Source organism: Atractosteus spatula, chromosome 17 (genome assembly GCF_055471065.1).
Source record: "Atractosteus spatula isolate fAtrSpa1 chromosome 17, fAtrSpa1.hap1, whole genome shotgun sequence".
Taxonomy (NCBI): domain Eukaryota; kingdom Metazoa; phylum Chordata; class Actinopteri; order Semionotiformes; family Lepisosteidae; genus Atractosteus; species Atractosteus spatula.
Genome location: NC_142722.1, coordinates 9,727,209 through 9,754,177, shown reverse-complemented (window position 1 = coordinate 9,754,177; position 26,969 = coordinate 9,727,209). Strand labels below are relative to the sequence as shown.

Here is a 26,969-nt window from a genome sequence, read left to right as displayed (position 1 = left end):
CCACGCTTCTCTCAAATCTGCTAAACAAGCTGCATCCCTGTGCAAGTTTGCGAATCAAGTGAGATTAGTCAACTGGACTGGTGAGTTATAGTATTTATAGTGTATTGGATATATATTCTAGTACCTATCAGCTGATGTCTGCAAAGACATGAAATTCTAATTTTAAAAAACGCATTCATCACCAACTTAAACCTTGAGTTAAAATCTGACTTTAGCTACACAGGGCATTTAATATCCTACTCCTAGTTTGAATCTTTCACAGAATCTTTTTTCAAAGTATGACAGCATTAATCTTTTATTATGGCCAGAGAACTATTTTCAATTTAAAGTGCTCCTGAGACTTCTTGAAGTCTGCACTCAGCTGTCCGACGTATAAATACCTACAAAGACATTAGAGCAGGTTTATCATGCTCTGTTTCACAGCATAAGAGTGCAGCATTATGATGGGTGAACAGTCAGGTATTGTATATTCACAGCCTTTTTTAAATGTTTTTCAGTAAGTCAACAAAGGAAGTTACACCTAAGAAATCTCAGCCCAGCATGCATTTAAATCCAATGTGGTCTGTCTGACATTTCACAAGTATCAGCAGATCTTCATAGGGTGATAATGCAATTTGGGCTGCACCCGAGAGAAAGTGTGACCAGTTCTTTTTACAGAAGTATATATTTTTTTACTTCTCTTACCAACTAGATGTGCTGCATATTGGTAATTAAAAAACACTCACATTTCACCTTTCCCAAAAGCTGCACCCAGCTCTCATACATCATTGCAAAGATACGTCAGTTTATTTCCAGTTACAAACTTTCTAAACCACTGTCCGCGGTTTCCATTACACCAAACTAATGATTCCATTCACAGTCTTATGAAACTGTGAAGTTTTAATCAGGCATGCATAAATGTGAATGACCTCTGAAACATCCCTTAACAGAGTGAGTATAATTCATTCTTGCAATGAACAATCTTTTTGTCTTGTACTACACAATAGCCACAGGCACTAATGGATTCAACTCAAGACAGGGAAAATACCACAGAAGACCAACTTAACAGTATCAAGGAAAAGAACCTCAGAACTCAAGCAGATTAACCCCAATGGTCACTGAGCTACTGGGCCACACAACTCGTAAGAAAATCATCTTAACCCTTTAAAAAATACTTTAAAAGGCCTTACGCATGTCACACTGCCTCTCAGTCGCTCCTTGCATGACCTCTTATAGTACAGAGACAGTCTCTTCCAAGACATCAGCCCTGAACAAAGCTCCACAGTACCTCCAGTTCACTTGCAGTTTATGGATTCTCGGATAAGGCCTCAGAGATATTTCAAGTCTCTGGCAGCTAGGCTGAATATAGAAAGGCAGGATAGGTGCAGGAAACACTTCCTGTAGTGGGGCAGGGCGACTTCTGAAGCACATGTGCAATGCATCACCACCCTGTGAATCAAAGGATGTCTCCCTGAGGGAGTGTGGGCTGTTCCAGGAGCCACCATGTTAACATGAAAAACATTCTGGAGTTAAATCTGCAGAGACTTGCACCTCACTCGCACCTCGCTGACTTTCACGTCAAATCGGCAAGCGTTCGATATCCGCTTTTTCGTCTGCATCCATCTCATGCAGCAGCCAGAAGACAGGAGAAGCGCTCTCTTGTTGGGACACTGTGGAAGCGCGCTTTGCAAAACCTACCCATCTGCAGCAACTTTACAGAGAAAAAAAAAGACTGTGTTCTCTTCCTGGAACCATCTCAAATGAAACCTGTAAGGGAGGGGGGAGGGGGAAGTATGTTGTTCATGAGAAATAAACAGCAGAAGTAAAACACAAAGGACAGACGGGGTTTTTCGGATAGAGAGAACCACAAGCATCTGTGTAAAACGCTTTTCCCGATTTCTACTCCCTTGGAAACAAGGTTTTCCAAACAGACTGCCTGGCTCCAGCACAGTACAGCACTGTAACAGCTTCTCCACTTGGAGCTCACCCAAATAAAACACCTCTTCCGCTGTGAGCCAGCAATGGGTGTCAAATAGGATCAAGAAGAGCGACTTCCTTATTCCTACCTTTTTTGCACATTGCTCTGTGGATTTGGGGGTTTTCAGTGCATATGTAAGTGCTAGCCAGACCATAGCATAATAGGCAATAATAAGGTTATTTATTGGTAGTGAACTGTGCAATAAATCTGTAAGATATTATGCAAAAAAAATATTTTGTATTGTTTAATTTTCAATCACATTCACTTTTCTGTCAAGACAATTATATGATTCTGTAGTATTGTCTCTGAGCATCTGATACGCCCTAACACACCCATAACTAGTGCTTTACCAAAAGCATTCCTGTTCAACAACTGCAAAAAGCAAATACCTGTCCACCTATATTGTTCAATGTGTTACATGCAAAAGACACACCCACAACACACCGTATAGAGCTTTCAAGAAGCTTGAAAGAATCAGTCAAGCCAACCTAAGATACTTTTTTTTTGCTGTACTACAATGAAGGCAATCTGAAGAACACTGCTTCCTGTGTACCTTCTACTTTACTGTATTACAGAGGACTGCAAGTATAAAACATAATAATGGGAAGAAATCCCAGGTCATTTAACAATCTACCAATTGTCCTGCCAAAAGCACAAATCCTCAGCAACAACTGGGACGCGAAAGATTAGGAGTGGAGCCAGCAGAGCACTCCATAATTGCAGAGGAATTTGGGCACTAACAACATGTCTTTTGGTCGGATTCAGCATTTTTGTTTTGTTAACCCAAGCCCAGTCAAACATGTTGTGCAGAATTAAGGGACTGCATCACTAGAGCTTATGTACATGTATGTCAAGAAGCTGTAAGACAAGCAGAGCAAAAGGGTACCATCCCTTAGCTTCCTACCCATAGCACAGCACTGCAAACCTGGCTTCACGGAAAACAGGACAGAGCCAACCTGCTGTGATGGTTCGAGATCTCTGACCCTTGTCATCCTGGTTTGTGCACTACCAAACTAGTACCACTACACTCAGTCAGTCAGCACTGCTTAGTCAAACCCTTTCCCATAGGAGCAAGGTGATCCTAACATCTGTTTCTGGACTGCACCACCAAAGGTTCGACAGGAAAAGAGGTGAAAAAGAAAGCCTTACTCGCACAGCGTACCTAATCACAAAAACTGCAATAGCCCTGAAATGCTGGTGATCGGTTAGCATGTGGGCAAGTCTGCTGCACTGATAATCTGCGTGCATACAGAGGAAAGGCCAGGCTAGCACCTCAAGGCTCAACAGAACGAGAGATTTCACCTAACCTACTGCCCCAACCTGCAACAATCCCGGAGACTGCCCCCACCCCACTTCCTCAGAGCTGAGACACCCACAACACTTCCACACGTGTGCCGTCACCACCATGGTGCCTACTGACAAGGAGGCATTAGGGGCCTTTAAACACTGAGCTGGTAATTAGCCTCTTTGGGACACCCCATGTTAAGCAATTAAAAGAACTGGCAGCTGCACCAACATGCAGTCAGGAACCACCAGCGCCACCGCACACACCTGCACAGGGCAGAGCTCTTCCAGCCTCCAAAAACAGCTTTAGCTCCCAGCAGCACCAGGATGATCCACAGCCTTTCCACAGGAACCAATGCATCCTAAAGCACTGTTCGAATTGTCTGGCTCCACTACCGCTGGTCAGATATCTTTCCAGCCGAAAGATGCTCACGGCCCAGTATAAAGTCTTAATCTCGGACCTCATGGTTAATTTCTTCAGCACCATTAGGAATATCTTCCCCGTGCTGAAGACAAAACACTAGCTTGCTTGTGCTAAGCTGTAGAAAAACACTTTTCACAAGTGTTTTGAGTAACACTGCAGGTCACTTAGCAACACTACATAAACATGAAAAAACTAATACAGGATAGGCACTGAGTCAGGAGTAGATTAGGTGACGAGTACAGCCTTTAATGTACAAAAGTAAATGGGAAGAAACAAGATAACTTATCATTGGTCCACCTTCAAAAATTTTACATTGCAAGACAGCAGGTAAACTGCATCATTCATTTCCCAGGCCTTTATCTTAATTAGATTTGAGTTGAAGTTGACCCAAGTTCAAGCGTAACTATTTATGGGTTTAAAAAGATCCTCCTGTTGCTTGTAATGCACAGGTTTTAAACAACTGAAGTCAAACATGCAATTTACTCTTGGAAAATTCAAACATTCCACCCTCAGAGGCTTCCATTAAAATCTCCTTTCTCTGGAAATGTGAAAAAAGGACAGTTTTCAAATTAAAAAACTTGCACAGCTTGTAAAACAGAACACTATTATCAAAGTAGAATGTTTTAACTATTATCACCCACCACCATTATGAATTGACACCATTTACATCGTTATTTGTAAGCAAACCAGTACATACCCCTTTTAATAACATTTTACAGTTTTTAAATACATGTTGTTACATTTACTTTTTATACTGAAAAGGTAGAGACACCAAGGGATTGTGAATGCTAGAAAACCAATGATGCATCAAACTAATTTATTCCCTTGAAACAGACTACTCTGTCTATTATTTTTGTAATTAACTTAAACTTCTGGTGAAGTAATTTTAAAAGGATACAGAATTCCACCCACCCCCCCTCAGTTTTGATAGGAACATTGCAGCAACCCTAACACTTGGATTGCTGATAAGTAACAGAGCAAGCATTATCAGGCCTTCTGCATCTGCCCAAGGAAAGCAGCAATCTGTAATCTCTGCAGCTATTTAATGCAGAGCCAAATGTTTATTTACATGTCTAAAGGACGTCACACACCAGCGACCATCAACTCCATCAGCCTGCACAAGTGTCAGCTTGGGCTCTGGCAGTCTTTCTCACGGCAGCAACTACTGGCACATTCGTAGATAAAAGGATTAGTGTCCAGCTCATGGACGGGGAGAGGTGAAGCAATTCAGATGGGCTAAATTAAAGCAGAGGCTCAATTAAATCAAATCTCAGGGCAAAATGACTCATTCCAAAGGTTCTGGGAGCGTAAATTACTTGCAGATATTTTATAGCTTTGTAACGCAATTTACCGTTTGTCAGTACAGTAAAGCACTTTGCCAGAAAACTTTAATTTTCTGTGGTTGCACAAGAACCACAAACCGATTTCAGAATATTTTTTTTCTTCTTTTCTGAAGGGCATATCTAAAAATTGTTTCATCAAAACGATAGGAGGTATCTGTCGTGGGGGGATTACTGTATGTATTCAATGTGAAACGTGAAAACGGAATTCATTGAAGGGTACAGTTAAATCCATCACTTGGTACCACTTCCATCCACAACATGGCATAACTGGGGCACATAACCTCCCATTGTCTCCGGGCAGCTTTGCAAGTACATACACTTATTAGCACATTAGGGGACATAAGGAATTTGTACAAAAACTGATGACAACATGCATCAGGGATTCCAGAACGGAACGCTGGCAAAGACAGCTATTGAAGCTTTTGGAGACTACGCTTCAGGCTGGAATTTGCTACATCTCGCAAGGCACACAGAGGAATCTGACCAGCCTCCATTTTCTCGACAATTAGGACCTTATTGCTTTCACTCCAAAAAAGTTTAGCTAACACAGGGTGAATTAACAATTCCACATCAAACAGCTCTAGCAGGGAAGCAAAAAATACAAACAGCAGGCCAGCAGATGTCTGTACATGTATCATCTGTTAAGCAGTTTTTACACAATTTAGTGGCGGTAGTCAACACTGCCAGAAAAGACAAACATTAAAAATGGTTAGTTTTTCAGATTTTATCTCAGATATCTTCCTAAACAACAAACAAAAACGCCCACGCTGACCGCTACAGGAGAAATGGACAACATTAAGGCTAAGCAAAAACACAAACAACAGGAATCTGGTATTATTTTAATTGACATTAAGCCTGCTGAGCAGTGAAACTAAAAACTACTAAACATGAACTGCTCATTTTATAGTCATGTTCAGTAAAATTAACATGTTTTGCCCACTAAAATTGGGCGGAAGATGTTCATATCTTGAATCCCACACAGACGCAGTGAAAAAAGGAGACGATGAATGTACTGCTCGGCGGTCCTTGGAGAGGTTTGCTCTTTTTCGTCCATTCACCGTCACACAAGCAGAGAGCTCGGTTCTCCAGCAGACCACTACTGAAGAGGGTCCGCAGGCCCCCTTCTCGTGTGCAACGGTTCTGACGCTGCATCGTCTACCCCCCCCCGCCCTCCACCCAGTCTCTCTCCTGCTAACCAAGACCAGAGGAATTAATCACCTGCTGCAGCAGCCCAGCGTCGCAGCCTGGGGAGGTCACACAGATCGGGCTCCCCATTGCTCGGTAATGAATGGCGCCGGGGCGTTAGGGCTGGAGAACAAAAGCTCCGCTCCGACTTCACCCACAACCCATCTCACCCCACCCGTAGTACAGCGGAATTCAACAGGACTCCCCAAGATAAAAGCTGCGGATCGTTCTGAACGAAAGGGAGAAAACATTCCGCTCTCTTTAAATTAAGACCATGACAATGTTATTAGTAGAATCATTGGTATTACGGTCATGTTATTTGGAACTGAAACACTGCAGTTAATATTCATCCATCAAAATTAGTCACCAGCTGTACCAGAAATTGTACTTTTTAGAATTATGGACAAACATCACATATACTAATACTGTAATGGATGCCCTTATAAGATAAATATATTTAGTGAATAAATTACTACTGACCCGTAAAGGCAAGAATGCGAAGAGTGTTAAAAGCTCAGCTGCCCCCCCTTTTTGATACTCAGAGCACGACTTACAAACTGGTGCTCCATCCTCTCTCAGTGGAAAGTTTCCAGTCTCAGACTGCAGCCTTGGAAAATGGGAGACTGAACTGGCATCAGGTACTGGCACCCATTGTCCTCTTTGTCACATCACAATTATCTTTACCATATTAAGATAAAATAGACAGCGCCCTTATCTGTCTGCTTACACAAGCAATCCAATGAGGCTGAGGACAGAAACGGAATGCCACTCAGTGTTCAGAAATGCTTATATAATAAAACTAGGGTTAAGAAAAATTTACCAACACCCCCCCCCCCCCCCATCCATCCCTATCCCTATAATGTGCAGTATGCAAACAATGCATTTAAAACGAACACTGAAAAACTACCCATCCAAGACCACCCGTCAAAATTCAGGGACTTAGCCAAGCCTGTTAATGAGAGGAAGCCATTGACCTATTCTGCTCATTTGGTAGTTTAGCAGTCAAAAGTTAGTTAAAAATTTGCATAGCCATTTCTGGGAAATGACACCCATATCTCTTCCGGTAAAGAAGGTTTAAGCTACCAGATGTGATCCCATATTCTTATTTCTCTACTAAGTGTGTAATTATGCCCCGGGTTGACCCTTTTCATACCCCTTAGGATTTCATTTACTGTACTTGGATCAATTGTTCTCTCAATCTACTTCTGTTCTTTGAAAAGGGTTGGCTGCCTTAACCTGACTATGTATGACAGCCCCCGGAGATCAGGAATCATTGCTTGTGCTCTGCTTTGAACTTATACCTAAGGCTATAACATCACATTTCTGTGGTGTGGTAACAAACGTAACTTTCTAAATTAGGTCTTCCTAACATACTGCATTCAATATTGGACTTAACCTCCCTGAATTTGAAGTAACTCTTTGTTCTATGTCAAAGCGTCCAGTTTGCTTTTTTTTTATTGCTTCCTCACATTGTCTTGACGAGGAGATAGAAGAATCTGCATGAACACCCAGATTCCTTTCATGTTTAGCTACCTGCTGCTCGGAACCCCCAGATCGGATGCCTGAGGTTCTATGTGCACACTAGCACCCCAATATTTTTGATCATATTGCCACTGTTAACGCATTTGTACTTTGTTCACGTTTTGGCAGATGGCCAGGAGAACTGTAATTACACCATACTGAATAATTTAAGGCCTTGTCTGGGACGCCAAAATCAACCTCCCTCACTATTAATTATGATTCCGTTAATTTATTAATGGCTCATTAGCGAACCACAAGAAACTGATGTTTGATCTAGAAAGGCAACTGCGGAGGACAGCCACTGCCAATGAGCAAACCCAACACATGCTAGATCTTTCAGAAAAGGGCTATTTTGTCATGCGGAAAAACAGTATCTCCACTCAACCTGACCTGACAGTAAGAAAGTGATCATCCAATGAGTTTAATGATGGCCAAGAAGCCTGCACACCAGCGCTGAAGCAGAAGTCCGGGCCAGACATTTCACTAAGCAGAGACCCACGCGGCTCATCTTTAATGAGAAGGGAACTTCTCTTGCACAAATTAAGAGCTTGTTAAAGGTTACTAGAAAGAAACAAACCCTGTTCTGAGAACGGACTGGATAGATTTCATCATGCAACAGAAAAGTTCTGCAAAAAAAATGCGGTGTCCCATATTCACAGAGATTCTGTTTCTGCACACTAAAGACACCGCAAATAACTTCATTAGCATGAAGCGTAACACAAAGCAACACGTTCTTACTATTAATCAAGCCTTCATTAGATCAATAGTGCACATTTCCAATACCTGTGCAGATCACTATATCATAGTGAAATTTAACTTGCCAAGCATATTAAATGGTACTCAACCCATGATTTTTTAAGTCTAATAACTCCTTTGCTGTTATTTCCAAATTGACCACTCTTCCTATTTTTATATCAAATCATTGATACAGATCTGGAACAGCATTTGCATTCTTATAAACAATCTTCAAGATGTTATATTTTTAGAGAAAAATCCATCCAATTTTGTTTTGACCCTAAGCTATGAAAATGGTAGCTACAACATTTGCTCTTAGACTATGACCAATCTTAGAATGATTTGGGACCGACAGCAACAGATGAATTAGGGCTATGAATTCTGTGCATGACTTCTGGAAATGTACAGCATTTTCAAAGAAAAAATCAGTTAAGATCAAAGATCTTAAAACTTCAAAATCTAGGCTATTTCTGAACAAAAACAATTATACACTTCCTGACCGTCTGTTGAACATAAAACTTGTCAGTTCACATCCAGTAAAGATACACATATCTATTCAAATTCAAATTCAGTGAAAACATTTCACAAGGTCATTCAACTTTAAAAATGGTTAAATACGCAACACAAGGGAATGTGACATTCTTTGAAGGAAACCAAAATATTTTTACAATACAATAAATTGTTTTTCATTACAACATACAAGAAATTAAATTGTTTAGCCTGTGTCCAACCGTTTCCAGTAGAGTGATCCTCCCCAAAAAACGGTCTTTGGCTTTAAGAGAAAGGAATGATCTGATTTATATTCCTTAAGATGCATATGCAGTTTTCGTTATGTTTTAAAGGACTAATCGTATGTTAATTCCACATTTCATGACAACTACAAAGCTTAAAAAAGGGAAAGCCCAATTTAAAACACTATGCAAAAATAATAAAATACCAGCAGAAGTAATTGTAAACACCAGCGATCTGCTAGATGTGGCCTTTGATAGAAGAAAGCAGTGGAACTATGAAGGCAGAGGGCTCATTACAGCCTGTGGCAAATCACAGAGCCCAGCCAGTAGCCAGTCTGCAGGAGCCCGCAACACTGCAGTAGCACGTGTGCCCAGTTTATGACACTCCTCTGTCTCCAGAGCCAACTTCAAAAGCTTCCAGACACGGACCGGAAGCCTGCTAATGCTGCGAGCTCAGCAATGTTTTAGAAACTAGGCCACACTGTAAACGCAACACTTAACATGCATATGAAAGCTGCCTGCTGGTTCAAGGCAGAACCTAGTAGGCAACATCTTAGGCACTGCAGAAAATGCAAAGGGCTTCATAATAAAAAAAAAAACAAGTCTGTCAATCAAACCCAAAAACCAATCCTACTAAGACACTACATCCTGCCAAACAGGCCTAAGTGTGATGAAAGGACTGGCACCCTTTCACTTATCAGAACGCACCTCATAAGAGGAAAGAGGAGGAAACTGGGTGGAATTATACACAGGGTGCGTATTGTCACAAGAAAATAAAGCAAAGCAATTAATCTGCTACAAAAAACCCATACAAAAAACACATATCCTAGCAGTATTGCGGAAATTATCATTTCCCTTTCAAAGGAGATACACAATGTCTAAAACACTTCCAAACTTTAATTAGTAGAGGTTCTGTAAAGCACCAATACTTAACATTCACTCCATTTAAAATCACTAATTGCCCTGATATACTTTTCCCCCTTACCTGTCAAGATAGCACAGCAAAAGAATGATTTCCAAGGTGCAGCCTGCAATAGCAAACCGTGCTTATTGATTCACTGGAGGATATCAAATTCAGTGTTAAAACCTATAAAGCCTACTGTAAATAAGTTAAATACATTCAGGCTGTTCATCTATAACGCATCTTTATAAGACTAGTAATGAGAAAAAGCCATGGCCATGAATGCAATTCAGACACACAGACAATCAAGAGAAGGCCAACAACAAGCTTTGCCTAGACACTGCTGCAGTTGTCTACAGAAGTCACCAAACCCATTGTCTTCCCCCAGTCCATCAAAACCACTATATTACCCAACAAGAGGGTTAGTTTCTATTAGGATTCCATTAGGAATCCAAATACAGTTTGTGACAAAGGGATATGGAGATTTGTCAAATTCCATGACGATTCTGGGAAAGATGCTCTCCTTCACTGTTCAATAATTACCAAGCTGTGTGGCCTATAACAGAAGCAATTATATTCTGACATAAGGCTGAAGAAATGCTATAAAGTACTTGCAGGCTTCTGAAGAGGCCAGATTGGCCGAGTTTATTTCAAATATCTGCATGGCCAGATTGTAAAAGCCATAAATGGTAACGTTCAGCATTTCTTTCACCACACGCACACTCACTCTCCTCTCTAAATGGCTACCAGCACTGAAACAAGGCCACAGGGTGCAGCAGAAATCTGTGGCCCTGCTGCAGTTCCCCTGCCCTCCATTAAGTAACACGCTGCAATACACTGCAAGGGCATGGCTGAGATCACCCTTAGAAAGGAACATGCTGGGATGCCAGGTTATCATTAACAGACTAACAAAACTGCTCACGGATATATATCTCAAGGCTACCTGCCAAAAGTTTGTGAATGGGCTAGCATCTTGAATAGAACCGAAACAGCAGGACACACAAAAAAAAAGCCTTGTCATCTGAGATGCCCCCAGCTCTTCTGAAAGCTATTGTGTGCTGCAGTCAGTCATGTCATGCCCTCCCAAGGGTAGCCTGGTGCTATTTATAACCAGTCTGGAGAACTGAACCCTGCAAGGTGGGGAAAAGCAATCGCCTTCTTTTAACTTCATTCCACTTACCAACCACCAGCCCAGCACAGTTACCTGATTTTATTTTTATTTTTAACATGTGACATTCGAGTTAGGCTACATACAATGCCATGACCCATACTGATGACGGATGAACCATGAAATAAAATGCAACCATCAATTTTGGTCTCACTAAGGGCGGTGAAGCTTTTAGAAGGCACCACCGGGAGCATTAACCATCTTCCACACAGTGCAGTGCGGCCTGCCATGCAGAAGACTGAAGCCAGCGTTACTGCTAGAGGGATCTCAGACACCATGTGGGAGACCATGTGACAGAAGACTGCATTCCACATAAGCGTCATGGCCCAGCCATGTTTCCATACACGGAGCGTCTCAGCATGGAAACGCACTTTAAAGATCTCGGAAGAGGAGAAAAAAGCATAACCTGTGGGTTTTTCAGACTCCAAACGACGGTGAAAGGAGATCCACACATCCCATTTCCTATGGGTGATACAGAGTTGAGAAAAACTCAGCTTGCGACTAGTTTTACACTGAATATTGTCAACAGCTCAAGGGACAGTAACTCAGGAGGTTTAGCAACTGGCATCTCTGGAAACATCCAGAGAGGATGTGGAGGTGGGGAGGGGGGCGGAACCTGGTGTTTCGCTGCTGGCAGGCTGGTCTTTACAACTCGGCAATTCAACCACTGTGTCCAGCCAAGAACAGCAATCAAAGGCCGGAGCACTGCCCACTTTTATCAGAATGGAACTTTGTTGAGCAGTTTTCCAATTTTTTAAAAAATAATTACCTGCTTTTTTTACACATTAATGAGTTACCAATTCAAATTAACAAGTCTACTGGACTGCAACGTTTGAAGATGAACTAGCTACCCTCAGCTAAAAGCATGCCATGTCAAATCACAAAATGCATTGCCTTCAACATCTACTTGAAAGTACTATGAAAATTCAAAATGTGTTGATTCTAGAAAAGCACTTAAGAGTGTAAGTTCTTTGCCTTTCCTTCCTCAATTTCCTAGACAGCCAGGTTACAGCAACACAATTCAGGAGCTCCGCTGCTCAGCGGAGACTTGCATTACATCAGTAGAACAGCATCCTGCTCCCATAAAATGGCTTTAGAACACTTCCTTCCGAGTGTGTCCCTGTTCTGTACGCCCAGCGTCTCAAGACATTATTTCAATAAATGATCCATCTAATACTACAAAGCCTTTCCTATCCTGTAGGCACAGGGCCTACAAGGCAGGACTACACTATGAATGGGATGACAATTCAATGTAAAGTAGACGCACAAAGAATTAAGAGATGCCAATTCATCCAGTCAGTACGTCTTTGTACAGTGGTAGGAAAGTGAAGCCCCTCCAGAGAAAACCCACGTTAGTACAGAAGTTGCTTCAGTCCAGAACTGAACACAGGACACGAGAGCTATGAAGCAGCAGTGCTACCCACTGCTCCAGCCTTATAACCTAAATTACAGGATAATGAATTCTAGCTCTTTTTAGCTCAAGTCCAAGGAATCTCATGAAGCTGACAGGAAAGACAGCATTTTGCAGGGGAAAGAAGCATTTTGATTTTCCTTTTATATGTGTGTGGGTATGATCTACCATCCCAAAGCTACAGCCGAGACAAATTTCATGTTGTTTTATTCTCTGGGAGTAAAATCATTGAATAACTGGGAGGCTCAAATCTCAGGTAAGACACTGTTGTACCCTTGAACAAGATACTTCAAGCCAAATTGGTCCCCAGTAAAACACTCAGCAGTATAAATGGTTACAAATGTGAGTTGCTTTGGATAAAAGCATCAGCCAAACAAATTAGTAGGCGGCTAATGAAATACACTATCCAGGTGAGCCAGCTTGTTCTTCTGCACAGGAGGAAAGAATTATGACTGCTGTGCAGACGGTCATCCATCAATTCAAGGACAAAAGAAGCCAGAAGTCGCATACAGGCTTGCTGGTGCATGACGCACGTCCATCAGAAACGCAATCAAGACTGATTAAGCTCTTTTTTTAAAAACTACACTCGCCCTAATAAACATCCACATGCAAGAAAATATAGGACATACTCTACCTGATTGTTTTAATAAATACAACTGTTTGTTTTTTTGCTGCTTTTGGCCACAATGGATCACGTAGAACCTTAACAGTACTGATGCCATCTAGCATTTCATCTCAGAAGAAGAATATCAGTCCTAAAAAAGGAACTTCAGTTTCCTATTTTGTGACTTACAGTCTCATCTGAAACATGGAATAAAACATAAATAATACAACACAGTTTAAACTTCAGTTTAGAGGCAGCTGATGCACACTAAATATTCAAGCCAAATGCTACTTCTTTTCGACATAATTATTGGCTAAGACAACACTTGGTACCCTGGGCTGAGGGACAGGAGGCTGAAGGCGGGAGGTTGGTCGGCACCTTTATGCCACTCTTGATATTCTATCACCACACTCCACTTGGAAAACCTCTAAATTAGAGGCTGCAAATGCGACTTGTCAAGTGTTAACGATTAAATAAGTGAAACTGCTGTCAAAGCAAAAAAAACTAACCAAAGCCATTTCCTGGAAGAGGAAGATGAAGCTCGTTTCGGAAAACGAACCCTGACAGCTTGAGCTGGGGGGGGTGCACACCCCCCCCAGCGTCCTTCCTCCTCGCAGGGGCCGCGCACAGCTCTGCGGAGAGACTGGCGGATCCAGGAAACTCCAGACACTCCATCCCGGAAGACCCGTTTCCCAAGCCATTCCTGCTTTCCGCTCAGGTGGGACCAAAGCATTGCTTTGCCATAAAGATGCTGCCCGCAGCCCCCCTCCTCTCTTTGACTAAACTGAAGGGGAGGCCCAGTTATTCCTCCAACTGGTTATTAAAGTCTTTCACAGTAGAGAAAAATTTCACAAATTTAGAATTAAGCACAAAATTGTGAATTTTGTAGAAAGTACGGCATGTCACGAACACTGGTCTCCCCACGGGCGAGAGTTCCCACAAATTGTGCCGTGAAGCTGCTCTTCCTGCCCACTATTCACTGTAATGACTAATGTAATGTGATGTACGAGGGAATAAAGACGGGTCATGCAGCAGACACTTCACCACAGAAACGCTCAAACGTGATCTGCATGCAGAGTCAATAAGCAGTATTTTTGGCAAAACTGGCTCAAAATCGAGAGCAATATTTCTGTTGGATTAAAAGAGATGTATTCACAAGCCTGCTTCTTTACAATGCAATAGGGCAGCTTCACGTCACCAGAACTTTTGGTGTCACACTCTGAACCGCAGAATATGGTGCTGTGCATCCCTGGAAATTTCATCTGTTTGGTGGTTTTACACATTACTGTGCATCTCACTTTCATAGTTGTTTGAAATGCACTCAATGTGGATTCTTTCTAACCCACAAATAAACAATGTTGCAGTTCCCCCTTAAAACGTGGATGAAAGAGAGCAATACACATACAGTTCAGGATGTATATTATTTTCTACGAAGTTACTACCTTGTTTTTCTATCATTCTCAAGCATGTCTCAAGTTAATACCTGGGGCTCTTTTATTCTATATGACCACAGTTCAAAGAGGGTCAGGCAGAAGCACAAAGAAAGAGTACCATGGAGCTACCGTGCCACCTTAACTTCGATTATGAATAATACACGTGTGACGAGCATAAAAAATATTCAGGAATTCTGTTGCTTCCTTTAAAAAGAGGCTGACAACTAACTACCGCCAGGCTAGGTTAGAGGAACTGAGGCGTGACGTGGAACAGGTTCTCACAGGCACAGCAACGCAAGGTTCGGGGCGCGTGCGTTTTCGCACACAGTCATAAGTCGTCTTTGTACAGCGGATTGCACAAATCACAGCATCTTCAGAGAACAACATTCTTTTGGCTTGAGTTAGGTCATTTCAAAATTCAACATCCATCTCTCTTCTCACCGTTCCAGTTAAGAGGGGGGTGGGGCGCACAGTTTTCCTACTGCTATATTTAGGTACAAGCCGAATAAGTTAGACAGAAGCTGCTTTTATTGCTCCATTCTAACCCATCTGCAACATTGCATGGTGTTACCATCTATAGGCAAGTCCACATAGATAACCACTCCCTTCCTGTACCGGCGGCGGCCTGACTGTCAACTTTAAACCCTGACAAAGGAGGACAATTTAATATCAACCACACTGCACTGACCTCAATTCAAGGCAGTTCTCCACAGTGCATACTGTGGATCTCAGTACACTTTTGACGTGACATCACAGAATGTCCTCCTTGTGTTCCTAATCTTAGGCTAATCTTCGGTGTGCTTTCAGCAGTGTGGTGTAAAACCTTTGCACAGTAATAGATTACCATATTAAAAGCCTATAGACTCACCCCACAACAAGAGTGAGTGCTTTGTAATTGTTAGCTTATTTAAGCTTGATAAATCAACTGAAAAAATTTCACTTACAAACTAGATACACCCGCAAAGGTAGATGGTTTCAATGTCCTCTGTAAATCAATCAGGTCATCCCTGGAAGCAAGCTAAACAGATGTGCCCATAACTCTTTCCTGTACACCTGAACACTGCACTCCATGCTACTTCTTCCGAAATTTACAACAGACATTTCAAGTGCACAGTGCTTCAGTTTAAGCAGGGGCCCCACAGCGCTGTAAGTGTGGAGTTTGGACGTTCTCTCCATGTTCACGTTTCCTCCCACAGACCAAACACATACTGGTAGTTTCTGTGAAGGACTGGTGTCCCAGCCAGGGGTGTCAGCAGCCAGCTGCTGGCTGGGAAAGACTCTGGCTTCGTGACCCTGAACTAGAGGAAGCTGCTAGAAGATGGATGCCTGGATGTGTGTCACTGTCATGTTATCTCTTTAGCCTTCTTCCACAGTTATACTGGCAATGGAAGAAACTTAAACTTAAAATGCTGCACTGCTTTTCCAATCTGGTGTAAAGTGCGCTTTACTTTGCACTAGATGTTGGGACTCTACAGAGAACACACAAATTTCACCCAGGCAACTTCTACCCTAGTTGTAAAGGTCCTTTTACTTGAAACAGTCCTTAGATCAGCTTTGAAGTGGATAATCTACGTCACTTTCTGCATTTAACAAAACACTATACCCACCATTTTACTTCTTTAACTCTCTGGCTCAGGGTCATTCCTAAAAACCTGCGACATACATCCAATACTGTAGGCTTCGCTACAAAAACAATGTTTTTTCTTAAAGCAGCTGAGCTGCAAGAGGAACGTGCTGACTATTTTCTTCTCTCTGCTTTCTTTTCCATGGATCCTTGTGTGTTTTCCAAATTAGCAACATCTGCTCTTTATTGGCGGCAAGCACATGAAATTGCCCTGCACAAGCGATTTGCCTTTGGAGGTCACTCAGGTTTGAAGATTGCCTGTCAGCTGGGGAAAAAAAAAGGCGCAAGTCCCATGATTGAGTTGGACAGCACTCAGGAACAATGATTTGAGAGAGACGTTCTACTTCACTTCCTATTAATTTTCCCCCAATTTTCCCGACTGCCCATTTCACTGTGAATTTGTATGCGTCCAGGTAGCTTTCCAACAACCTTACACATACAGAACATTTTCAGTCATCTGCACATTCAGTATTCTACACCAGTCAACACTGAAAAACTACAAGGATACAAGTGGTTCATTAAGATGATTTCCAGTGGACCCAGTTGAGTTAGCAACATTTTTAGAATTTCCTTGATAAAGACTATGCCCAAACCAATTTAAACCCTTTTAACAACTGATATCCTGACTGAGGTCTTAATGCCTCCCAAGTAATTTTACATACACGTCCACATAAAACACTGAGACATTGTGAATCATATACAGGATACGGTGTGCACGAGTCTTAGAAACGTCAGCAAGGCAATAGATATGCAAGAGAGACATAAAAGGCTTGCAGACAAAGATCAAAATCAAGCATGCTGTGCAGAAAAAGGAACGCCCCACAAGTCCCTCTGAGTAATTCAGAGTGTGGATTGTCCTGTGGCTCTCCAACAGGGCTAGAGGCCTCCTGGGTATCCTCCAGTTGATGGGATTTCACCAAAGACGCACATTTCACACACCGCACAAGCACTGCCCCATGGCACCCTGGACAGACAGAGCGGAAGACACTTCCTATCGTTCTCTGACGGCAGCAGACAGAAACTCGGAGTACTTTGCCGACGCCTTGCTGATATGATGAAATGCAGTCAGTCAGGTTTCTGTCAAAGCCCTGACAGTGGAGGTCTCTTTGAAGCTCTGGCTGTTTTAACTTGCTAATATTGCCATCAGTGGAGATGTGGGAAAGCAAGCCCTAGCTATTCCATGACCTAAGGGATACAGCAACAACGCAGAAACGAAACAAAAAAAATGAAACGAAAGATTTTACAAGCACAAATTAATCTACATTGTGATACATTAATGAAGACATGTCACCCACTGTTTATAGATGAAAGATTACACTATGCACATTTAAAAATGCCAAATATAACCCTGTGCTTATGTTTGTCCACTGAACAAGCCTAAATGGAAAAAAATTGAATCTCACTTATTCTGACAGCACTGGCCACTGAAGACAAGATAATTACACCACAAGGAGAAAAAAATGATGGGAGGTTTAGGAGGAAACTGCTTTCGCTCTAAAACACAGCATATAAAAGGTGAATTTATTTTCCGCAACTCACAGCCTGAAAGAAATTAACCTTAGCCATCCACCCGTTTTCTGACTGCTTCTCCCAATTCTGAGTCACACAGGTGAGCCCACCCCGGCCAGCAACCCTGGTACACCCTGGAAAGGGCACTAGCCAGTCGCAGAGAACACACGCTCACACCAGGGCCAGCTTTCCCCAAAAGCCAATTAACCTACACCTGTTTTTAGACTGTGAACACAAAACAAACGGAACACAGAATGTTCTGTATGAACACAGAAAAACTCCACAGAACTGAACACAGGGACCCAGCGCTGCGAAGCAGGAATGCCAACCACAGAGCCACCGTGCCACCCAGAACCACAGCCGTATCCCACTACGTGCCACCATGGGGAACTGAACACCGGCACTGAAGAGCCACTGAAAGAAAACAAAGCACCGAGTGTGCGGAAGACTCCCGCCAAGTTCGGGCAGAGACGGGCAAAAACTGCAGATACCCTCTTCGACCCGAGGCCACGCAGTTCCCCGGCCTGCTCAAACGGCAGCCCTGTCGATGGCCCCCGAGAAGCCAGGTCCTGCACACTCCCAGGCTTGCCTGCCCCGCGAGGCCGCCTGCACCCCTCCCCGGCTCGGTTTCCACAAGTGTGCCCGCCGCGGCGCCCTCCTTCGCCAACAGGCCGAAGCGTCCAGGAGCAGGGCGAGCACTTGGAAACGAGAAAAAACGTCAGAAAGGCATGGGGGGGCTTCTCCCCAACCAAAAGAAGGAAGGGCCGGCCACAGGCCTCAACCGAAACCGTTGGCGTTTTTCCTCCAGCTTCCCTCAGGCTTCCGCTTGGATCTCGCCACTGCGGGAGCGCTTCAGAACCCCTCGCGCCAACTTGAAGCTGTGGAAATCACACCCTGGCCCGCTCTGTGAAACGTGGTTCTAATTAAACCCCGCGCACACAAGCCAGGAAGCGCTGCCCCAGATGCTCCGTGTAGCCACGGAAACCACCTTACATCCCACTCTCCATTCCACACAGTCTTTTAAAGCCATATTTCAGATATTTCCGCACGGCATTTACTGTGGCCCAGAAACCCCCATCTCAGCTCTCCCAGCGACCAAGAACAACACTCAGTGGAAAACTGGCCTCACAAGAGCGAGCGAGCGAGCGAGCAATCAGGTTTTTCGCAGGCCTGTTTTCCCAAGAAACTGGAAGTCTGCAGTGCTTGCAATCCGACACCCAACACTAAAATCAACAATTAAAAACAGAATACAGAGGATGCCACAGTGACCTAGCGTTGACTGGAAAGCTTTAGACAGTAAGAGCTAATCTGTAGATCTGCAGTGGTTAAGGCAAAAGACATTAATATTTCAGAAGTCGCAACATGGCACACTTTTTTATTTTTGATAGTAAAGCACCCGCTGCCTGGAAAAACGCACAAGCAAAGAGGCCTGGTACTATATTCAGGCCGGTAGTGCTCGCTTCCTTCCTTTCTTTCTCAGTATGTCAGCTTACTCCCACGACCATCATTACGGAAAATGGCACATACCACCTTCCAAATTCCGGCAGCCGCCATGTCCCTCGCACAGGGAGGGGAGAAAGGGGCGTCAGGTGCCTGACCATTTAGAAAGCACCTCTTTTTCCTCCTAAACCGCATCACCAGTGATAAATCAGTCAAGGCAGGCATCCGAGTGGCAACAGTGAAAGGGTGGCTTAGGGTCAGCGACAACTGCTCCCGGGAGAAGCTTTTACATTTCGTGCCGAAGACCTCCCCCCCCCCCAAGTCAGAAGCATCGGCGATGGGAAAAATGCATCGGGAAAAGAAAAGAAAAAAAATGAAATACACCTGTTTTACCCCCCTCCTCTACAGGACCCCATCTCCATCTTAACTGAGCCAGAGACCAGCAGTGCCGCCGCCGCCGCAGTCACGCAAAAAAAAAAAACCCGCCTGTGTTCCGGTCCACTGCGCCTGGCCACGGCGATGCGGCTCTGTCGGAGGCGACCAGCACACACATCAAGCAGATCTATTACACTTTACGATCCGTGTAAAACCCATTAATGGTCTTCATTTGGCCGAATCGATTTTATCACCATATTTCTCCGATAACGTTTATGGCATTCATGTGGACACGCCATTCAGCATAGCGCCGTTACACTGTAACAGCAATACGCTGAACGTCTCCGTTTTCACACGCATGATTTTTACAGCGGGTTGGAAAATCTTACCGTTTATCAAGCCGGACGGCAAGGCGTTCAAACTCTAGGCTGCATTACATAAGCGGACTTTTTGCTGTCACCGGGCACACCTCTTTCAACATTTCGTCATGTGCTTCCCCGCAGACGAAAACGGCTCGATTCACCCTCCCAGCAAGGACCACAGCAATAAACCTCACGACTGGGAAACGACCAGTTAGGAAGTCTAATTTCCCCACCAACGAAATCGGTCGATTACAGCGGCCCCGGTTCCATTTCACCCAAACACAAACGGGCTTGTTAACGAAAACGGGGAGAAATGGGGTGGTTGGCCTCTCTGTTGTTTTTTTTTTGAAAGGGTGACCGCTTCTTTCATTTTGAGGAGGCTACGAAATCATCTTTTCCCTTTCTCCCCTGTTCGTTCAGAGCGCAGAGCTGCTGCTGCTGCTGCTGCTTTGATTTTTCCGTGAGACACGGGCGAAAGCCACTATTATTGCATGTCGCAAAAACGGCATTTCGAAACGCGTGGAGACACCCATTTCCAAACACACGCTGCCCCCCCGTGAATTTCCATTCACTTCCCAAATGCACGGCGACAATGCAAAGAGCAATCCCCACAGCAAATAACTAAAGCAGCACTGCACACATGCACCTCGCCTGCTCTGAGCAGCGGAACCTTTGCCAGAATTAACCTAAAAACACGACCTGGTCCTCTCACTCCCCAGACTTGCTCCCCATTACCCCCGTTTCCCCCATTTTAAACTGTTTTATCCGTATTAAACGGGCTCGGGGGGGGGGATTTCGACACTAACAACAGACAACGAAACGAAAAGAGCCGCAGTTTCGCATGCAACTAAGCACGGCCACAAACCACGTTCCTTTTTTTTCCCCCCCAAACAGGCTAGTTTGCCCTTTTCAGAGCTTCAGCGAAGCTTGTTCGTCCCCCGTCCCCCCCCCCCAACAACGAAAAAAGGCAGCTCACGACTGCATCCTTCTTCCTTGCCATTTCACAACGCACCCGCCACCACCGTCAACGCCAGCCAAGAGGGCGTCACAAAAGGTAAGAAAGCGCACGCTTACCTTCTAGGTTCTAGGCAGAAATTTAAACCCCTGGCTGCTAATTTAATAACTTTAAAAAAAAAAAGCATGCAACTCTCTTTCTTCCCCCGGTCGCGTTTCCTCCCCGCCGCAGTCGCCTGGCGCTCTCCTCTCTCCTCTCCGGATTCCCTGGCACCGGAAGCTACGCCCTGCTCCTTCCCCGCCCCCGCCGCCGCTCCAGCCTCTGCGGACAGGCTGGGGGGCTCCGTGAGCGGCAGCCCGCCGGGCCAATCGCCGGCAGCTCGGTGGGCGGCTCGGATACCGCCTCCGAAAACAAGTCCTGGAGGGAGGGAGGGAGGAAGGTAGACGGTGCCCGGGGGAAAAGGCTGCGTGGAGAGAAGTATAAGTGGAGCGCAGAAAAAAACTGCCCCTGACCCCCCCCCCCACCCCCCTCCAAAAAAAAAAACCGAGATACCGCAAGGGGTTTCCCGGCTGCGTGCGTGCGGGGTGCGCGGCGGGGGTCTCGGGTTTTTGGAGTTTGTGATCCGAAGTGGGAAAGAGGGGCTTGTTCCTTTGGGAGGAGGAGGAGGAGGAGGGGGGGGGGTCGTCCTTGGAGAGAAAGAAAAAGGAGAGAGAAAGAGAGCTGTGTCCCAGGAAATCTTGTCTCGTTCGTAAATCAGATATGCTGCTGCACTGAAAACCTCATTGTGCCGCGGCATCTGTGAAATTGGCAGCCAATCGTCTAAAGCTTCAGTTCTGAGAAAGATTACTGGGCTTCGCTGGGGATTCTGTCACAGTTCCTGACGCCTGTAGCTGGAGCAAATGTCAGAAAGGGAAAATGCGTCAGTTATGTAAAGTGAGACCTTTAAGATAAAGCACGTCCCCGTCCTTTGTGAGGCAGAAAAATCTGTATGTACAGCAGCTGTGCAGGGTTGTGGGTGCAGTACGTATGGTATAGCACTGGCTGGCTAATTGACCAACCACTGTAACACTTCGTGTACAAACGGCAGACCAAGCTGCATAATAATAATTTTCTTCCATTTACATAACACCTTTTTTTCTTCTAGGATCTCAAAGGTCTTTAGAGTATTGGAGAGGTCCACATCACTCAATACTGAAGTACAGCCCAACCTATACACACAGCATATTCACTCTTTCACAAGGGTATGCAATGCACAGAACTGTGAGTCTTCAGTTTAGTTCTGGGAGGCGGCAAGAACTGAAAAGGTATCACTTGGTGTCCACAGCTGTTAATAACATTGAATAACTGACTACTGCTACCGGTCCTCCTGGTGTATTACCGCCAAAAGATATAATAAAAAAACATCAATATCTGCCATTTCCATTTTGAGATAACGGGGACTGCGAGATGCAGACGGCCTCTTGCCCGTGACTGTACTTTGAATAAGTTCTGTTTTCTAAAATAAAATTCAAGAGAGCACACTTTCTGTTTAAACTCTGTGAGAGGTGACAGATTTGAGAGACCAATCAACCTGATGAGTTGAGGGCTCATTTATGCAGGAAACAAGGTTGGAATGTTTTGCACAGAGGCTGGTGGTGGAAACTGTTCATTTATCTCTGATCTGTCCATTCTCCAAAAAGAAGAGGGTGGAAAGTAGGACCTTACGGTGAACAGGACACTGATCCATCCCTAGGCACACCCACACAACAGGCACACAGAGATAACGTAGAGACACCAGTTAACCTAGCTGGCATGTCTTTTGGAGGAGGTAAGTACTGTAAGGAAAACACTCAGGGAAAAATCCACCTGGACATGATGAGAACATGCAAACTCCACACAGAAGGAGCGGAGAGCTGGAACTGATCCCGGGACCCTTGAACTGTGAGGCAGCAGCGATAACCTCAGCACCACCGTCTCACCCATATTAAGGATTTCAGATTGCCTGCCAGAGTCTGCAGATGTCAGATTTTTTTTTATTTACAAAATGAGGTGAAAACTGAACAGACAGCCAGTAAGGAAAGCAGTTTTGACTTGTGGCTTAATTCCAGATAATTAGGTGCCTCTGATATAACTTGAGAGACTGACCAATGGCTTCTAATGGAGATGCTGGCTGCAGCTGTGCTTGGGCACACCATCTGCTCTGTGAAGTTTTACACAGATTGCATATGTGAGCGCTCACTCAAGAACAGTCAGATAGATAGATAGATACTTTATTGATCCCGTGAGGGAAATTGCAGTGCAACAGCAGCTTAACACACACAACACAGCCACAGTGTAACGAATTATATAATAATAGTACAATACATACAATACAATACAAGAGTTACTCACAGTCCGGACGCACAAGAACAAACTAGAACAGAACAGTACACAGAAAATCGTATCACACTCATATCACACATATGAATATAAATATAGATGTAACTATAGATATAAATATAAATGTATTGCACAGGTCCCTGGCATATATTGCACAAAAAGTGGTTGTAAACGGGAAAAAGAAAAAGAAAAAGAAAGAGAACAGATGTAGCAGTAGATGTGTAGATGCGTTTAGTCCAGAAACAGGTCACTGTCGATGTTGCCTCTGCCAAGACGCAAGGTGGATGCGTTGTACAGTCTTATGGCAGACGGCAAGAATGACCTCCTGTAGCGCTCCCTGTCGCACCGTGGATGAATCAGTCTATTGCTGAACGTGCTCTTCATTCCTGCCAGCCTGTCAAAGAGGGGATGGGAGAAGTTGTCCATGATGGACTCTAGTTTGGACCTCATTCTCCTCTCAGCCACTACCTCCAAGGAGTCCAGGTCAAACCCAATGACAGAGCTTGCTCTCCTGATGAGCTTGTTCAGCCTTTTGGAATCTACTGCTCTAATCCCAGAGCCCCAGCACACCACTGCGTAGAAAATGGCACTCGCTACCACCGACTGATAGAACATGTGTAGCATCTTACTACACACATTGAAGGACCTGAGCCTCCTCAAGAAGTAGAGTCGGCTCTGTCCCTTCTTATAGATGGCCTCGATGTTCTTAGACCATTCCAGTCTATCGTCGATGTGCACTCCCAGGTACTTGTACGAGTCCACCATCTCCATGCCACTCCCATGGATGTAGACAGGAGTAGGTTTGACCTTTTTCCTCCTGAAATCTACCACCAGTTCCTTTGTCTTCGTCACATTCAGTTCCAAGTGGTTCACCCCACACCACTCCACAAAGCTGCAGATCTGATGTGCTGCACTAAACTGGCTTCATCCCCACTGAGAAAAGAACCCGCACGGTCTTTAAACTTGATGTTGATTATATATTTTAATTTTCATATAAAGGACTAGCTTACCAGTTCCAATGACTTAACTGGTTCTGCAATTTTGTCTTTTTTGTGATGAATCGAAAAAGCAGGGCAGACCAAGACCTTACTCTGAAGGCAAATCTCCAGATCTCATGGACATGGTGGAGTCCACTTGAATGCATTTGCCTCTGTTCCACCTTTTAAAACAAATGTTGCATTTTCAAATCAAAGACATAGGCGCATAAACCAAAATATCGCATTGAGCAGATTTGTGTATATTTTAAAAAAAAAATCTTACACCTTTGATGATAACCTTTCCCTACAAAGAAATCATACATTAGTATGGTGAGTATGATCAAAAGTGATTACCTAACTGGAATAAAGGGTTATTCAAAATATTGAATGTGTGTGTGTGTGGGGTGGGGGGGGGGGTGGATTTGACCTTGAAAGTCTGAACCATTACTTTTGCAGCCTGCCAGTGTAACTAAGGGAAAGACAAAAGGATTGCCCAGATGGTTTAATTAGTGAGCGTCTTTTACTACTGCCTTTTCCCCAGAGGACAGAAGGTTATGTAGCGAGATTCGTGACGCGAAAATGAAACGCGAACATGTGTATATGGTATCACCAATGCTTGCTCGAAGTGTTAAATAGCAAAGGGGCAAACTAAACCAATTGTTAAATACGAACAACAATTCCTATTGCAGAGCGATTGGGAAAGTGCTCAGTGCGTTGTCAGCTGGTGACATAATGGAGGTGGCTCACGAAAGCGCAAAGGCGGTGTTGAAATCTGCCCAAACGCAACGCATTCGAAAAGGTTTCACCCCAACAGAAGACCGGACTCATGCACCTCCCGTCTTTCGGTCCATTTATTTAGAAGCCTCAGAAACGTACCAGTTGTCTTCAATGTGGTACCTGTGAAGATCGCTCTGAGTAACGCATCACAATGAAGAAAAGCGCACAGCAGGGCTAGAATAACATGGTGCGTCAGCAGGGAACAGCGTTGTTTGTTGTGTATCGGCACAGTCAGTTGTGAATTTATTCTACAGCCAGTTTTATGTATTATGTTTGAAATCCAGGGCACAATTTTATAGGAGTCACTATAATATAAAAAAAAATCTGTTTTTATAAAGCCGAATAAAATCGTGTCAGAGCTGTTTCAGACTCAGCGTTCAGTGCTGGTCGTCTCTGTCATGTAGTGAGACTCATGTGTGCCAGCTCCGGCGACGCTGTAAAAGGATACATTAGGTAAGAAACACATCTGGGGGGCAGCAAACCGCTTTAGTCAGGACTTGTGTCTAAAGATTTCTCCCAAAGATGATGTCAGCAGACTATGACTAAGCTAATTAATTGACAAAATGGGTCAGGGGCATTTATATATAGCGCTTGGTCATACAGCACCTCCAGGCAGGGAGAATTTAATAAAATGAAGATTTATTTTCCTGGGGGTCACTCCATGTGCTTAATGACTTTATGCACCGCGCCAACCTGATGTGCTGCCAAAATGCGTCTTCCTCTGTCCTGTCGGAGCACTCTGAAGCACTCCATCTCTGCGACAATTTATTGAATTAAGCATCAGGTCGTTTGCACACTTACAAAAAGCAGGGTACCCATATGAAGTCTTTTTGAGTGCAAACACAAAACGCTGCTCTCCCTGATCACCGGGATACTGTAGCCTGATTTGCAGGAGAGAGAAACCAGCTCGACTGAAGAACTATGGGTATTTAACAGCTTTCCGTGCTCCTATTGCTTTTAAGAGACGCACCAGTATTTTATAGGATTGGAGGCTCCTGGTTTGTGAAGAACCCAGGACTTCAAAGAGACTGATAATATGCGAGAGCAAGACTTGAACACTCGCTGCCTCCATATGGTGCTAGCAGTGCCAAATATCTCATCTGCTTGTGTCACATTTTATTTTTTTTTTGCTCACTGTAAAATTGTTGCACCTCCTCTTTCAGATTGTGTTTCACGAAACAACATATTTTCAGCATCTAAGAACCACGGCCTTGCTAGCAAATGGGTTCTTGCGGTTAAACTGCAGTGAAGCGGACTAAAAAGTTCTGAAGTGCTCACACGGGGTTGCTCGGCGATTTCACTACAAGCTGCAGGTTTCTGAATCCATTGCAACTCACATCAGACCAAGCTGCAGTGTGACGAGCTGTATCTACTGGCGTTTTTTTTAAATGAAAATACGTATTACTCGTTTCGAGAGCGAAACGTGTCTTAACAGAGTGGGCCATCGACGTGTTTTCACTGACACGTACGAGGCTTTTAAACCAATTAAATAGAAGCAACCTCTGTCAGAGAAATAGGAATCACGAAAGCATGGTTTCATGCAGGTGAGAGAAAGAAGAATGCGGTCTGACGCCTTTCTAAATTTGTGCTTTTAATGGCATATGGCACACAACTGCGCAACACTAAATCATGTTTAGCTGTTACAATAGTTTTGGGAGGGAACCAGAAACGTGTTTGTTAACCATAGTTGAAACCTGGATGTTTTTAACATTAATATTAATTATCATTCTCAATTCGTCAAATGTGCAGGAAATAGGGGTTAGCGTACAGCAATTTATAAAGTGTGAACATACCTGAAAGATGCAGTAAGTGAAATAAAAAAAAACATTTAACCTATATCTTAATCCATTCATAAATTACTGTTACTCTACTCTGAAACAGTAGCCCTCTGACGT

At 43.9% G+C, this 26,969-nt stretch overlaps 1 protein-coding gene across 3 annotated transcripts in view; it reads right to left on the bottom strand.

The window, feature by feature from the left end:
• The window catches only part of coro1ca (coronin 1Ca), a 59,474-nt gene that overhangs the window by 27,904 nt on the left and 4,601 nt on the right, over positions 1-26,969 (bottom strand). The window contains exon 1 of one of the 3 annotated variants that reach the window (XM_088935657.1): positions 21,082-21,505. The exons of 1 other annotated variant lie outside the window; for it this stretch is intronic. The gene's annotated coding sequence lies outside the window, so the exon portion shown is untranslated. Of the gene's footprint in view, positions 1-20,034; positions 20,470-21,081; positions 21,506-26,969 lie in introns of those variants that run through there. One more of the 3 variants, XM_088935659.1, reaches the window with a different exon arrangement.